This window comes from Armigeres subalbatus, chromosome 2, assembly GCF_024139115.2.
Source record: "Armigeres subalbatus isolate Guangzhou_Male chromosome 2, GZ_Asu_2, whole genome shotgun sequence".
Classification (NCBI taxonomy): Eukaryota; Metazoa; Arthropoda; class Insecta; order Diptera; family Culicidae; genus Armigeres; species Armigeres subalbatus.
In genome coordinates, this window is record NC_085140.1 from 356855710 (window position 1) to 356869908 (window position 14199).

The following is a 14199-nucleotide window of genomic DNA, read 5'->3' on the forward strand; positions in this document are numbered from 1 at the left end:
ACCTACTTTGCACGAAAGAATATCCGAAAGCACACCTGGAGACACCCGAATGGTAAAACTTGCAACCAGGTAGACCATGTTCTGGTGGATGGGCGCCATTTCTCGTATGTTATCGATGTGCGGACATTCATAAGTCTGAACATTGACTCTGATCACTACTTCGTTGTCAGTAAAATTCGATCACGGTTGTCAACTGTATCGAACGAAAGATCACAGCGAACGACGCGTTACAATATCCAGCGATTGTCGGCGGAAGGAGTATCGGCTGAGTACCGCCAGAAGCTCGACGAACGGATAAGTGCAATCAACGTTAGCGACAACATCAACGATCTATGGGAGTCAATCCATGGAGCGTTGAGCACAACAGCACGAGAAGTGGTAGGCACTGCACAGAGGCGACCCAGAACGGGTTGGTTCGATGTGGAGTGTCAGAGAGTGACAGACGAGAAGAACGTTGTCAGAAGCCGGATGATGGTGTCGGGTACCCGATCGAATAGAGATCGGTACAAGGAAGCAAGAGCAGCCGAAAAACGAACCTACCGCAGGAAGAAGAAAGAACATGAAGAACAAATGATTAACGAGGCGCAGGAAAAAATGGAGTAGAACGATATGTGGAGGTTCTATGAGTCTGTCAATGGCGTGCGGAGAAAGACAGCGCCTTCTCCCGTCATGTGCAACGACCAACAAGGGAACTTGCTGACAGATAAAACCGAAGTGGCTGCCAGGTGGAAGCAACTCTTCGAGACTTTGTTGAATAGTGGAAGTGACGGTGCATCGGTGAGCAGAATAAATAATAGCGACGATGGACAAAGGGCACAGACTGGAGTGCGCCAATTACCGAGGAATAACCCTCCTTAATTCGGCGTACAAAATTATGTCTCGTATTCTGTTCAACAGATTGAGACCGCTTGAAGAGTCATTCGTCGGCGAATACCAAGCAGGTTTTCGTGAGGGCCGATCAACGTCGGATCAAATGTTTACCATGAGACAAATCCTTGATAAATTCCGGAAGTACAACTTGAAGACACATAATCTCGATTTCAAGGCAGCGTACGATTCAATGAAACAAAATGAATTATGGCAAATTATGCTTGAACATGGTTTTCTGGCGAAACTGATACGACTGATTCGTATAACGTTGGACGTATCAAAATCAAGTGTAAGGGTTGCAGGTGAAATATCGACGTCATTTGTTACCTTAGATGGATTAAAACAGGGTGATCCCCTTTCGAATCTACTGTTCAATATAGCGCTCGAGGGAGCGATTAGGAGAGCTGGTGTGCAAAGAAACGGTACCATTATCACAAAATCGCATATGCTCCTGGGATTTGCGGGCGATATCGATATTATCGGGATTGATCGTCGTGCCGTGGAAGAGGCTTTTGTTCCTTTTAAAAGGGGATAGCGAGGATTGGACTCACGATCAATACCAGCAAAACGAAGTACATAGTCGTTGGCAATCAACGTGGGTTCATTAGTGGTGGTGGTAGCGAAATGTTGCTAGATGGTGACAAATTTGAAGTGGTAGAATAATTTGTGTATCTTGGAACATTAGTGACGTGCGATAATGATGTTACCCGCGAGGTGAAAACATCGTAACCAGTTTAAGCCCCGTAGTCTGCATACGAAAACAAAACTCGCGCTGTATACTACTCTGATTCTTCCGGTGGCTTTATACGGCCATGAAACATGGACGTTAAAGAAGTCTGATCGGAGAGCTTTCGGAGTGTTTGAGCGTAAGGTGCTGCGGACAATACTCGGCGGTAAACAGAAGAACGGTATCTGGCGGCGCCGCATGTACGAATCACGAGTTGTACCAGGTTTATAAAGGGCTGGATATTATTAAGCTTATACAACACGGCTGACTACGGTGGGCTGGTCACGTTGTTCGTATGCCGGAAGAACGTCAAGCGAAGATAATATTTAGTAGAGAACCCGGAAGTGGCTGCAGGTTTCATGGAAGGCCGCGTACACGATGACTTTCTGCAGTTGAAGAGGACCTGAGGGCGCACAACGTTCAGGGCGACTGGAAGCGATTGGCCCAGGATCGAGTCCAGCAGAGAAGGATACTCCATTCGGCGTAGGTTCATCGAAGAGCTGTAGCCTATCAAGTATCAAGTAAGTAAATGGTATCAAATAATAGTATGTGTCGAGTATTCTGTCGATTTTCAGGTAAGTGTTGATTACAGAATACCGTTTTGTAGAAGTGAAAAGATTCACGTCGGTGCAGTGGTGTTTGAACAAAGTGATTTTTTTGGAATCCAGTTCTTAACTTTTCATAAATAGACTAATTAGGAGTAGTGTAAATGGCTGATTATTATTCTGTATTGTGCAAGATAGTTTGAAAATTATTAATAACGGCCTTAGAATAAAATAAATCATTTATTCTCTGTACAGTGTGCCGGTAATTGGTGCATATGTCCATATAATGATTTTACCTAAATTTTAAAATTATGTTGATGCCATCACTAAAAAAATAATAGATTCAGACTTGGAAGCATTCAAATTTGGCAAAAAAAAAATCCATATTTAAAAAAAAATGTATATACTGAAGTCGATTTTAATACGCGTGGTCCAAACAGCGTAAAAACAATTTAATTCAAAAATCGTAATCTCGTAAGTCTCAAAATCCGCATGGAAAAAATCTTCGATACTCTAAAATCCGCGTAAAACATGTCAAATATGCTGCAGCATACACATTGAAAAACAACGGCAATGGATGTTTATCACGACCAGTGTTGTAAAATGTCATTCCACTAAAAAGCTCAAAATAATTTTCTTAATAAATTATAGGATAAGATAATATAATATTATAATTTTTTAATCAGGACAGCTCTAGGGGACAAGCTATTACAATAAGTAACTTGACCACCACCAATGGAATATGTACCCAACAAGGAAATAAAACTTGACCACCAAAGTAGTTTCTACTAAAATGTCGTATTTTTCACATAAATCGGATGATTATGTTATTCAACAACTTAGTTAACGATCCACGTTCACCTCACCATTAACCATAGACTAACACAAAAGGTGCGAAATATGCTGCAGCATACACATTGAAAACCGGCAAGGGATGTTTATCACGACCTAGTAGCGTGATTGATCAAACAGTTTCCTCGTATGATACCTACGTGCCATATGTTCAAGTGTTGAATCATCATCGACCGTTGAAAAATGATCGAACAGGAATAATCTCCTATCCGAAAGACGATTCGAGTAATCTAGACTAGGGGTAATCCAAACGTTTTTCAGTGTATGCCTTTTCCGAGTTTGAAATTTGGGTTTGACCAAAGGCTTAGGAAATCTTTTTTTATCTTTGTTTAGGTGATTTTAGAAATCAGTTACGGTCAAGCCTATCAAACAAAACATGAATGAAATGTTTTTTTTATTAAAATCACATATGTATATTAGATCACAGACAAAATTGTATGTTACCGTGAGATCAAAGATAAAACCATTTTCATACACCCAATCAACGGATGACAGATTTTGGTACAGCTCTAGATAAAAACTTTTTTATTCAAATTTAGGAAATTTTCATTCAAACATTGTACTAAAATCTAACAATTCTGTATTATGTATTTCAATACAGTATCTGTATAAAAAGCTTACATTTTTCGTATTACAATTTTGCAGAATATGTATATGCCCAGATAATATTGAATAGGATTTTTTACACAGTTTGGTTTTAGTCGATTTTAGCGTCAATGAATCAATAAGGTTAACCCATAAAAAAAAATCAAGAAATGGATTTTGAAAGCTGCGAAAGTTCAGGTTAACCTAACCGTGTGAAAAAACCTGGGTGTACACCAAAACCACTTTCCTTATTTAGCTTTTATTATAACATTGAAGAAAAAGCTCATCATAGTAAAATAACGCTATCGTGAAGAAAAGACTCCAACTGTAGTAGAAATTTTAGTGAATTGTTTTCTATTTCGCTGCGTTACACATAAAGAAAAACATAACAACAACGGCATGTACAAATCGACTCAAAACAATTACACGGTATCCTCAAACTCGATACTTCAAAATGTTTATATCTACGAATAGAAAAGAAAGTGTTACAGTAAGTGAATTAGTATACTCAGATTCAGAGTGATCAATTTGCTCCCGAATCACGGTACATCTGTTTGTCACTCTTCTCAATTTAGTTCAATCTCACGAGACAGCGATAAATTAGTGTTTGTACGTGTTTAGGTTAGTCGGCCGATACGGGTTTCGGTCAATTGCTTCGTCACACGGCTACCGCTACTTTTTTTTGCAAGCAATTGATCGAATAACTGGTTCTGCCCCACACTATTCAACTCTTTATGTAATCAACCGTTTCTATATCGAAAAATCGAATAGAGCACGCGCTTGCGGTGTGAAGTTCAGTGATATTGACTTTGAACTTACTTCGATTCCTTTTTTTTCGTTTGCCACACTTTCACGCACTTACTTTGGAAATTTGAAGGTCGATTTGTGTCGTCACTACTGTTGTTCGAAACGTAGAAAATCCGCTATCAACGTGTCACTTTCAAATTCACTTTGGCACTGATCGTAGGGAGCACAACTTTATGAAGTGGCTTTTGATATTGCACTATATAGTTGCAATCGCGTTATCTCTCCTCCGCGAAATAGATTGCACTGAATTTGAATTGGACCTGGACTATCCCTATTGACTTGACTGGCAGACAGTAGAGCTACTGCTGCCTATACTCGATTCGATTCCGATTCCAAAAGTAGACTAAACACTATGATGACGATGGTGAGGGCTAGTTTCAATTTGGTATCGTCCGATGTGAAGAACATGGCATAGGGCAACCAGGCGTATCGTTTTAGTCAGAACCCTTCGTTTTTATGGGCTTTATTTAGGATCCCTGAAATGTAAATGAAATATGCGAGTCTGCCGTAAATTCACTTTTGTTGTTCGAAAAAGGTCAAATGTGTTTTTACGAAATATCGACAATGTTTGCGTCGGAACCTAAAGAACAAATTGTTGAATCTTTTTTATCTATGATTCAATTTCACCAAACGAGCTTTTCTCAATCAAATATGGTATAGTAACCCTAGCTGGCACCAACTTGGAGAGGTTGAACGAGTCAGGTTCACTTTTTCCTCAATGGTTGAAGTAGTTATGTGAGTAAGTGAACACTATTCTAAATTGGTGACATCTCTTGTATGGCTTAGAGCTCTGTTGTTGTAAGTGAATGGATGACAAACGTTTTGAACAAGCTTTCGTTTGGGTGTTGATTTACACTTGGTCGTGCACAAATAAAGGTGGATAGTATGAACAAGAAGGGTTATATGGCTTGTAGTGAACAGCCCCCAGTTTTTCTCTTATTTTGTTCCTTTTAATATTATTTATTTTCCATCCTCGTAACCCTTGAAAGAGCACCAAGGCATGGCTTTTTTATCAATGAGTAGATACTTTTACATTGTACGGTACGAGGTAAGATCTACTATGGCCAAATTGCATGCTACAGGCCAACAATTTCTCCCCTCATATTAATGAGTAGATACTTTTACATTGTACGGTACGAGGTAAGATCTACTATGGCCAAATTGCATGCTACAGGCCTGACCCAACAATTTCTCCCCCAATATTATACTTCGTGGTGCTTTGAAGATTTCACTTTGTCGGGAACCCATCTTCAAGTAGTACAAGTAGCGCTTTCTTATCATTTACTTCCCACTTCCAATTTATGATGAAGATAGAAGAAGCCTCCAGTAGTAATCCTCATGCTTTTGTCATTTATGACGAGAATTGACATCAATGATTACCCCCCTTGATTCCTGATAGCAATCTAGAAAAGGATTTTGAAAGAAACATGAGTTCACTACATTGAAAACAAATTATTTTATTTGAATGATTTTTTCAGCACTGGAAGCAATAGTGCATATAATATCATGTTTGCAATCTAACTATAGAAATTAATTTGAAAGTTACGCAATATATTTTATCTGGACTGTTCACGCCTATCGTGAATTAATTTTGACCAACATCGTTTCCCATCATATCCCATAGTTCTGTCTGGGCAGCCAGAAGTGTGAACTGCAGAAGGAAAATTGTATATCTTGTATAGAATATGGAGTTGGCATCAGAGTGTAAAATAATCGATTTTTTTTGGCAAAGCCAACAAGTGAAGAATTGTCAGCTCACTTTCAGACACATTCATAGTCGGCTCTGAATTATTAGTCATTGAAGTCACATTCTGTAAATTGATAAATTATCTGAAATCTGAACAAGTTTTAAATGAATACAGAAATTTATCACATAGAACTGAATCCGCTACGCACTTTCAACGGTAAACATCAATATAAACAATACTAATTATGTTTTTTTTTGCACAGCACATGTTGGATTGGTACTGCGCGTGCCTGAAGGAATAAAATAGAGCCCATTTCGCGGTCCTTAACCTCTTACCCAGCAACTCCTATCCCTACCTCCTCGTGGCGCTAGCCGGGATACCAGCATCCTTAGGGAAGATCGAGTAACCAACCCCGGTGGCAGCTGTGGTCGTATGCTGACAGGGAAGGGGGGATTTGCTCAAATCTGCAAATCTGATCGAGCGTCTGTTCTCCATGTTAGGAGCGGCTCACAACAGCGACTGTTCCCCATGTTAAGGGCGGCTGATCATCGTCCGAGTGCCGGCGAGGGAATCTAAACTAAACTGTGCACAGCAGATTGCATCGTGTCAGCATCGAGAAGGCAGCAACTTCAACGCGATGTAGGTAGTGCAACCCTGGTAAGGCAGCCTACCGAAGATTCTACAGTTACCAAGAAAGGCAAAAGTAGAGCAAACGGATTGATTCAACGGCAACAGACCCGGCAACGAATAAAGGACAACGATTGGAAAGTCGGATCTTGGAACGTGAGAACTTTGAATGAACTCGCATGTGTTGGGCTCCTGGCTCGTAAGCTGCAGCAGGTCGGCGTGAGTGTGTCAGCAATCCAGGAAATAGCCAGAACTGGAGAACGTGAATTTCGGGCGGTGGATCCCATAGCGAACAGTTCATTCAAGTACCACATCTACTATAGCGGCGGTGACAGAGCAGAACGAGGAGTTGGCTTCATGGTGATCGGGAAGCAGATGAAGCGTGTTATCCGGTGGAAGCCGATAAGCGACCGCATTTGCGTGTTGAGAATGAAGGGAAAATTCTTCAACTATAGCTTGATCAGCATCTATGCCCCAACGAACGATAAGCCTGATAACGTGAAGGATGAATTCTATAAGAGCCTTGATAAGGCCTACGGAGAGTGCCCAACACATGATGTAAAGATTGTCATCGGCGATGCAAATGCGCAGATTGGAAGAGAAAGTTTATTTTGCCCTGTCATTGGTACGGAAAGCCTTCATTCCGCTACCAACGATAATAGCCTGCGACTTGTAACCTTTGCTGCTGCTAGAGGGATCGCAGTACCTACTTCGCACGTAAGAATATCCGCAAACACACCTGGCAACATTCGAGTGGTGACACTTGCTCACAGATAGACTACGTGCTAATCGACGGACGATATTTCTCGGATGTTATAGCTGTAAGGTCCTTCAGAGGTCCGAACATTGACTCGGATCACTATCTTGTAGTTGCAAAATACCTTTCAGCCGTTCCCACTTCTTGGGAAGGAGTGTTCGAAGCATAACCGGTTATGCATTTTGTCGACTGTTGAAGATTGCGTAGTACCATGAATAATGTTCCTGAAATCATGAATTATAATCATGATTTCATAAACTGGCATGATTCATGATTTCATGATTTTTTATTCATGATTGTGGGTATGCATTTGTTTCCGTGTGGTGTTAGGTGGGACGCTAAACAGCCCTGACACGACGGCCCTCCGACGAGACAGAAGGTCTGAGCAGGTCCAATAAGCCGCCTTTAAAAATAACCATTACGAACGACATAGAAGTTAATACGACTCGATACAATCGGCAACGACCTAGGCGACGAATAAAGGATCTCGATTGGAAGCTTGGAACATGGAACTGCAAGTCGCTAGGCTTCGCAGGTTGCGACAGGATAATCTACGATGAATTACATCCCCGCAACTTCGACGTCGTAGCGCTGCAGGAAATCTGCTGGACAGGACAGAAAGTGTGGAAAAGTGGGCATCGAACGGCTACCATCTACCAAAGCTGTGGCTCCACCAACGAGCTGGGAACCGGGTTCATAGTGCTGGGAAAGATGCACCAACGCGTGATTGGGTGGCAGCCAATCAACGCAAGGATGTGCAAGCTGAGGATAAAAGGCCGTTTCTTCAACTATACACACAAAGGAATTTCAATGGTATTATTAAAAAAAACATTGGTAAAAAACAAAAGTTGCGTTGGTTCTTTTTCGTAGAGAGTTGTGTATGTTCAAGACAAAAGTCAACAAACTGTTAATAAAAAAAGTTGATAGCCACCAGTTACCCACCCCTAAAATAAAAGTTTATGAACTTTTGAAATAAATAGTCAAACCTAAATAATGACACTGCTAAGAATAATAATGTTTTTTTTCAGTAAATTTCCCATAACCACCCCTTTCTCCCTCCCTTTTTCTATTTCTTATTTACATGCAAATATCTTATTGCACAGTTTGTTTTTGAAAAATATTTATTAATGTTATGTCCTTATTTGATTGATGAGCCAATGGGCAGAGCTAGCGATGGGGGGCCCATATTAGTACAGATGCGTAAGCCATTTCCACTTCGATAGTGGGCGAAACGGTCAGGACCTGGTACATAAAAAAAGTAGACAAAGAAAATTGGTGGGTTATTAGCAAAGCTGATGTACAAATAAAACACCAGTGTTTCGAAAACTTACCTTTGTTGTCGTCTTAACTGCGATGGCAGCAAGATAATCCTTGTTGGAATGAACAATGGTAGGCAGGGCTAAACATGAAATCCAGGTCGTCTGGCAACGACAAAAAATTGCTGGAACGAAACATAAGCTCATTATGTATAAGCATATACAAATTTCCAGTAGAATTAGAAGCAGGGACTTATTAGCAGGGATTATTAGTCCCTGGTTGGAAGTACTTACTTGCGCCAATATGGCAGAAGGGAAATATTCCAGAGTTTCATCCCGAACGTCATCTCGCATTGGCTGGATTCAATCGGTGGATTCCTGGATTCCTCTGGAATGTTTACGGTGACTGCAAGAACACCGAAATGATGCTGGATTGCTGGATCAGATCCCTGATCCTTTACACAATTTTCGCCGGATTGCAGCTGCACGAGCTGCACAAAACAAAAACTGACACGAGCAGTTGCTGGCACATGCAAAATAAAACATATTTTCATTTGATTATTTTGGCAGTTGCACAATTTTTGTATCAAAAGTACAACTTTTAAACGTATACACTCTAAATCATGAAAAATCACTTTGAAAATAAATAAATCAATTTCGCACATGAAAATTGAACTTTTATTTTCAATAAAATTGAATACTTTTCAAATCAAAAGGGCAAAATATTTAATAGAACCATGTTTGTTCTTTCTGTGTAGCATCATCAACGTGCACTGCTCACGAAGGGAGACCCGATGACGAGGAAGAAGCGTTCTATGCACAGCTGGAGCAGACATACGATGGATGCCCACTGCGAGACGTCAAAATCGTCATCGGTGACGTGAACGCTCAGGTAGGAAAGGAGGAAATGTATAGACCGCCCATCGGACCGGATAGTCTGCATACCGTATCGAACGACAACGGCCAACATAAACTTTGCAGCCTCTCGCGGAATGGTAGTCCGAAGCACTTTCTTTCCCCGCAAGAATATCCACAAGGCCACATGGAAATCAAGTAACCGAAAACCAAATCGACCACGTTCTAATCGACGGTAAATTCTTCTCCGACATCACGGACGTACGCACTTACCGCAGTGCGAATATTGAATCCGACGACTACCTCGTTGCAGTATGTCTGCGCTCAAAACTCTTGACGGTGTACAACACGCGTCGGAGTCGTCCGCCGCGGGTAAACATTGGGCGGATACAAGACGGTAGACTAGCCCAAAACTACGCGCAGCAGCTGGAAGTGGCACTCCCAACGGAAGAGCAGCTAGGCGCAGCGTCTCTTGAAGATGGCTGGAGAGATATTCGATCCGCCATTGGAAGCACCACAACCGCTGCACTAGGCACGGTGGCTCCGGGTCAGAGAAACGACTGGTATGACGGCGAATGTGAGCAGTTAGTTGAGAAGAAGAATGCAGCATGGGCGAGATTGCTGCAACACCGCACGAGGGCACGATACAAACGGGCGCGGAACAGACAAAACTCGATTTTTCGGAGGAAAAAGCGCCAGCAGTAAGATCGAGACCGTGAAGAGACGGAGGAACTGTACCGTGCTTATAACGCACGAAAGTTCTATGAGAAGTAGAACCGTTCACGTATGGGCCACGTGCCACAGCCTGATATGTGTAAGGACATAAACGGGAACCTTCTTACAAACGAGCGTGAGGTTTAAGTGATGAACTTTGTCAAACTTAAAAATCACTCTAATAAAGTCAAAAAAAAAACGAGCGTGAGGTGATCCAAAGGTGGCGGGAGCACTACGAAGAGCACCTGAATGGCGATATGGCAGACAACGGTGGCGGTATGGTAATGAACCTAGGAGCACGTGCGCAGGACATGCGACTTCCGGCTCCGAATCTCCAGGATATCCGGGAGGAGATCGGTTGGCTGAAAAACAACAAAGTCCCTGGAGTTGACCAACTACCAGGAGAGCTGTTTAAACACGGTGGTGAGGCACTGGCTAGAGCGCTGCACTGGGTGACTAGAGAAATTCGGAGACGCATAGTGGCTGGAAATCGTACGTACTTTGGACTCCGCAAGACGCTCCGATCAAATAGAGTTCGCCGCCGTACCAAACTGACAATCTACAAAACGCTCATTAGACCGGTAGTCCTCTACGGACACGAGACCTGGACGACGCTCGTGGAGGACCAACGCACACTTGGAGTGTTCGAGAGGAAAGTGCTGCGTTCCATCTATGGTGGGGTGCAGATGGCGGACGGTACGTGGAGAAGTCGAATGAACCACGAGTTGCATCAGCTGCTGGGAGAACCATCCATCATTCACACCGCGAAAATCGGACGACTGTAGTGGGCACGTAGCCAGAATGTCGGACAGTAACCCGGTGAAAATGGTTCTCGACAACGATCCGACGGGCGAGGTGCGTAGCGGGCAAGGTGGATCGATCAGGTGGAAGATGACTTGCGGACCCTCCGTAGACTGCGTGGTTGGCGACGTGTAGCCATGGACCGAGCCGAATGGAGAAGACTCTTATATACCGCACAGGCCACTTCGGCCTTAGTCTGAATAAATAATAATAATAATGAACTGTCGTTTCCGTACAAATAATGCGCAGTTGGCAATGGCGCACCATTTTGCATAATTCGGCGAGAAATTATAAATATTATTCAAACGGGTTGCCGAAATTTGAACGAAAACTGTTACTCTGAGAACATATCCTTCAATTAAAGAAAAAACTGGGGTTTGCCGATTGACCTTATACCACCGAGGTAAGAGGTTACTACACACTTGAAAATTTCTTGGGAAGTATGATAGGATGTTGTGTTGTAAATGTCGGGCTTTAACGCCGTGGGTGGTTGTACAACTCCGTGACGTTAAAAGGACGCATATGTTCATTGCATTGATGTGACAACGCTGCGTAATCACTTTTTTCTTCGATGCACACGTACGTTTTACAACGCCGTGTGTTAGCAACGTTGAACGCTACGTGGGCATCGCGCTTTATTACAGTGTCAAAAATATCCTAGGATCAATAAATCCAAATATCCATAAATTTTCTGGTTAATCCCATGTAGACTTAATAGTATGCTCAATTCTTATTCCGACATTGCTGTTACACCCAAATATTCATAATAGCTATTTAGTCTGCTGATACACCACAATTGCGTGATATTCCATCAGACCGACGACTACACGTGTAGGTGAACTATATAGTAATATTGCATAACTTCAGGATACATTCAAAGCAAGGAAGGGAGAGGGAAGTAAACATTCGAATTGGACTTACACTGCTGGCTTCTTCTCCATATCGACTGCGGTTAGTAATTTACACAACACAAACTACAGCTAAGTATATGCTACTAGTGTTAATCAAGCGATGTCTAGTGTTTTACAGAATATTTTTCGTATATTGTGTTTTGTGCATTAATTTGATACCTCCATCCAATTGTTTTGTGTCAATATTTCCGAACTACAATTAAACGTTTATGTGCTTTTTGGAAAGTCCTAACAACCAACGTTCCAACGGTTAACACTAATTTGACATTTCAAGGTCACAGTAGAAGTCAAATGAAGAACTTTTCACTTACAGATCCTAAGGAGGCTGATCGAGACCTAGGGAGTTACGTTACACTGGAATCAAGGGCAGGGATCGCTGAAATAGATCCCGTTCTTTTCCCGCCGACTAAAGTAGAATTTGTGCTGCTGTTTGATCGCCACAATACACACACTAGGGTAAACTCTTTCAAGATTTTTCACGGAGAAAATCTGTTTGAGCACAATTTTGTTCCTTCCTTGAATCCAAATCAATCAATACCAATCGATTCTGCACAATCCCACTTCTTATTTTAGAAATTTACGATAAGCTTCAAATGATTTGCACCCCAAACTGCCACCGTTTAGAATAAAACGTCCTGAAGAACGAGCACTAACACCGACTGTAGTCTAATCCGTACGCGGGAGCATTGAAGAGGTCATCGGTTTGGTGGAATTTCGATCTTCGCGGAAAGCAGGCAGTCGGCGAATGGAGATGGAGAGCCCACAAAGCGGTATATGGATTCCCAAGAAAATGACAGCTGTGTGGAAGGCAGTACGCATGTTTCGGCTGGAAAATGTCTTGAGAAGTGCGCATGATTTTCCTTGGCCACGTTTTGGTGTTGGTGATGTTCCGAACTCATGAATGCAACTGTCATAAGTTGGTGCAATAGTACCTACCATGTAAACATGCTGCATGCTTCTTTCCAATGGGCCTAAGACAGATTTGGCATGCAGGATCATACAGTAATGGACGAAAAATATAACCAATCGTGCAGGAATTGATGCTTTTTTCTCGTGGATGAAAAACTTAAAGTTTCGACTGATATCACTCTCATTTCACCTAGTTTTTTTTGAAAATGTATTGCTTAAACCAGTGGTCCCAGCATGCTTACTATCAAGGGCCGCATAGCAATATTGAACTGCTGATGCGGGCCGCAGTACATTTGCAACATTTGTTTTTCATGTCATGTAGAATTTTAAAGCTTTATCATTTTTTGTATACCTATCTATTACTTTTTTGCTCCCCGATGCTTAATCGATTACATTTACCATTTTAATAATCTTCATAAATTTTTAGCTAATTTGGATGTAATTTGATGTAATTTGAGCTCGCGCAGTTTGAAGTTTGTATAAAAATTACTATGCAAATAGTAACTTTTGAGGAAAACCATTCCTCAACGCTTCTCATTAAGCTATAATTAGAGCAATAAATACATTGAGAACATAGGAAATTTAACAATAAAACAGATCGTCTTTGTTGCGAAGCGATTTGTTGCTTGCAAGAAAAGTTTTTATGGAAATACTGAATCGTGGGAAATTCAATTTAACACGTAAAAGAATAACATCAATATTAATAATGCGCATTTTAGTTTACTTTATAACTTCGCTTCCAAATGATAAATCGCTTCGGAACAACAACTTTCTTTCAGCATAGGAAGTATTCTATGCAATCAACGTGTTTATTATATTTAAATAGTTCATGGGCCACCTCAACGAACGGTCTCCCACAGAAGGGTCGATTTTCACAGAAATGTCCATACAATCTTCAAACTGCGCGTGCTCACTCAAATTACATCCAAATTAGCTCAAAATTTAGGATGTTTATTAAAGTGGCAAATGCAATCGTTTAAGCATCGGGGAGCAAAAAAGTTAAAATTTGAATCACTCTACTGCTCAGTCTTATAATTTATACAACGAGCTTATTATTTAACCGACGTTTCGACACGGATATTGTGCCTTTTTCAGGGGGAAAAACAAACATATATTCCTTCAAAAAGAAACAATTAAGTAGCCGTTCAATAAATATAAGTAACGAATCGTTAACCTATCGGTTCAAGGACTTTCATTATTTATGCAAAATTGGAGATTTTTATTAGCTTCGATTTGATTCTGATAATTTTATTTCCTATTTGGGCAGTCAAAATATTGAAATCATCCAATTCTGT

At 41.3% G+C, this 14199-nt stretch overlaps 1 protein-coding gene across 3 annotated transcripts in view; it reads right to left on the reverse strand.

Moving 5' to 3' along the window:
- LOC134212956 (quinone oxidoreductase) overlaps positions 1 to 12445 on the reverse strand; it is a 115873-nt gene extending 103428 nt beyond the window's left edge. Inside the window, exon 1 of one of the 3 annotated variants that reach the window (XM_062691350.1) lies at positions 12307 to 12445. The gene's annotated coding sequence lies outside the window, so the exon portion shown is untranslated. Of the gene's footprint in view, positions 1 to 4398; positions 4733 to 12306 lie in introns of those variants that run through there. The other 2 variants (XM_062691351.1, XM_062691349.1) reach the window with 2 other exon arrangements.
- Between the last annotated feature and the right edge of the window lie 1754 nt (positions 12446 to 14199).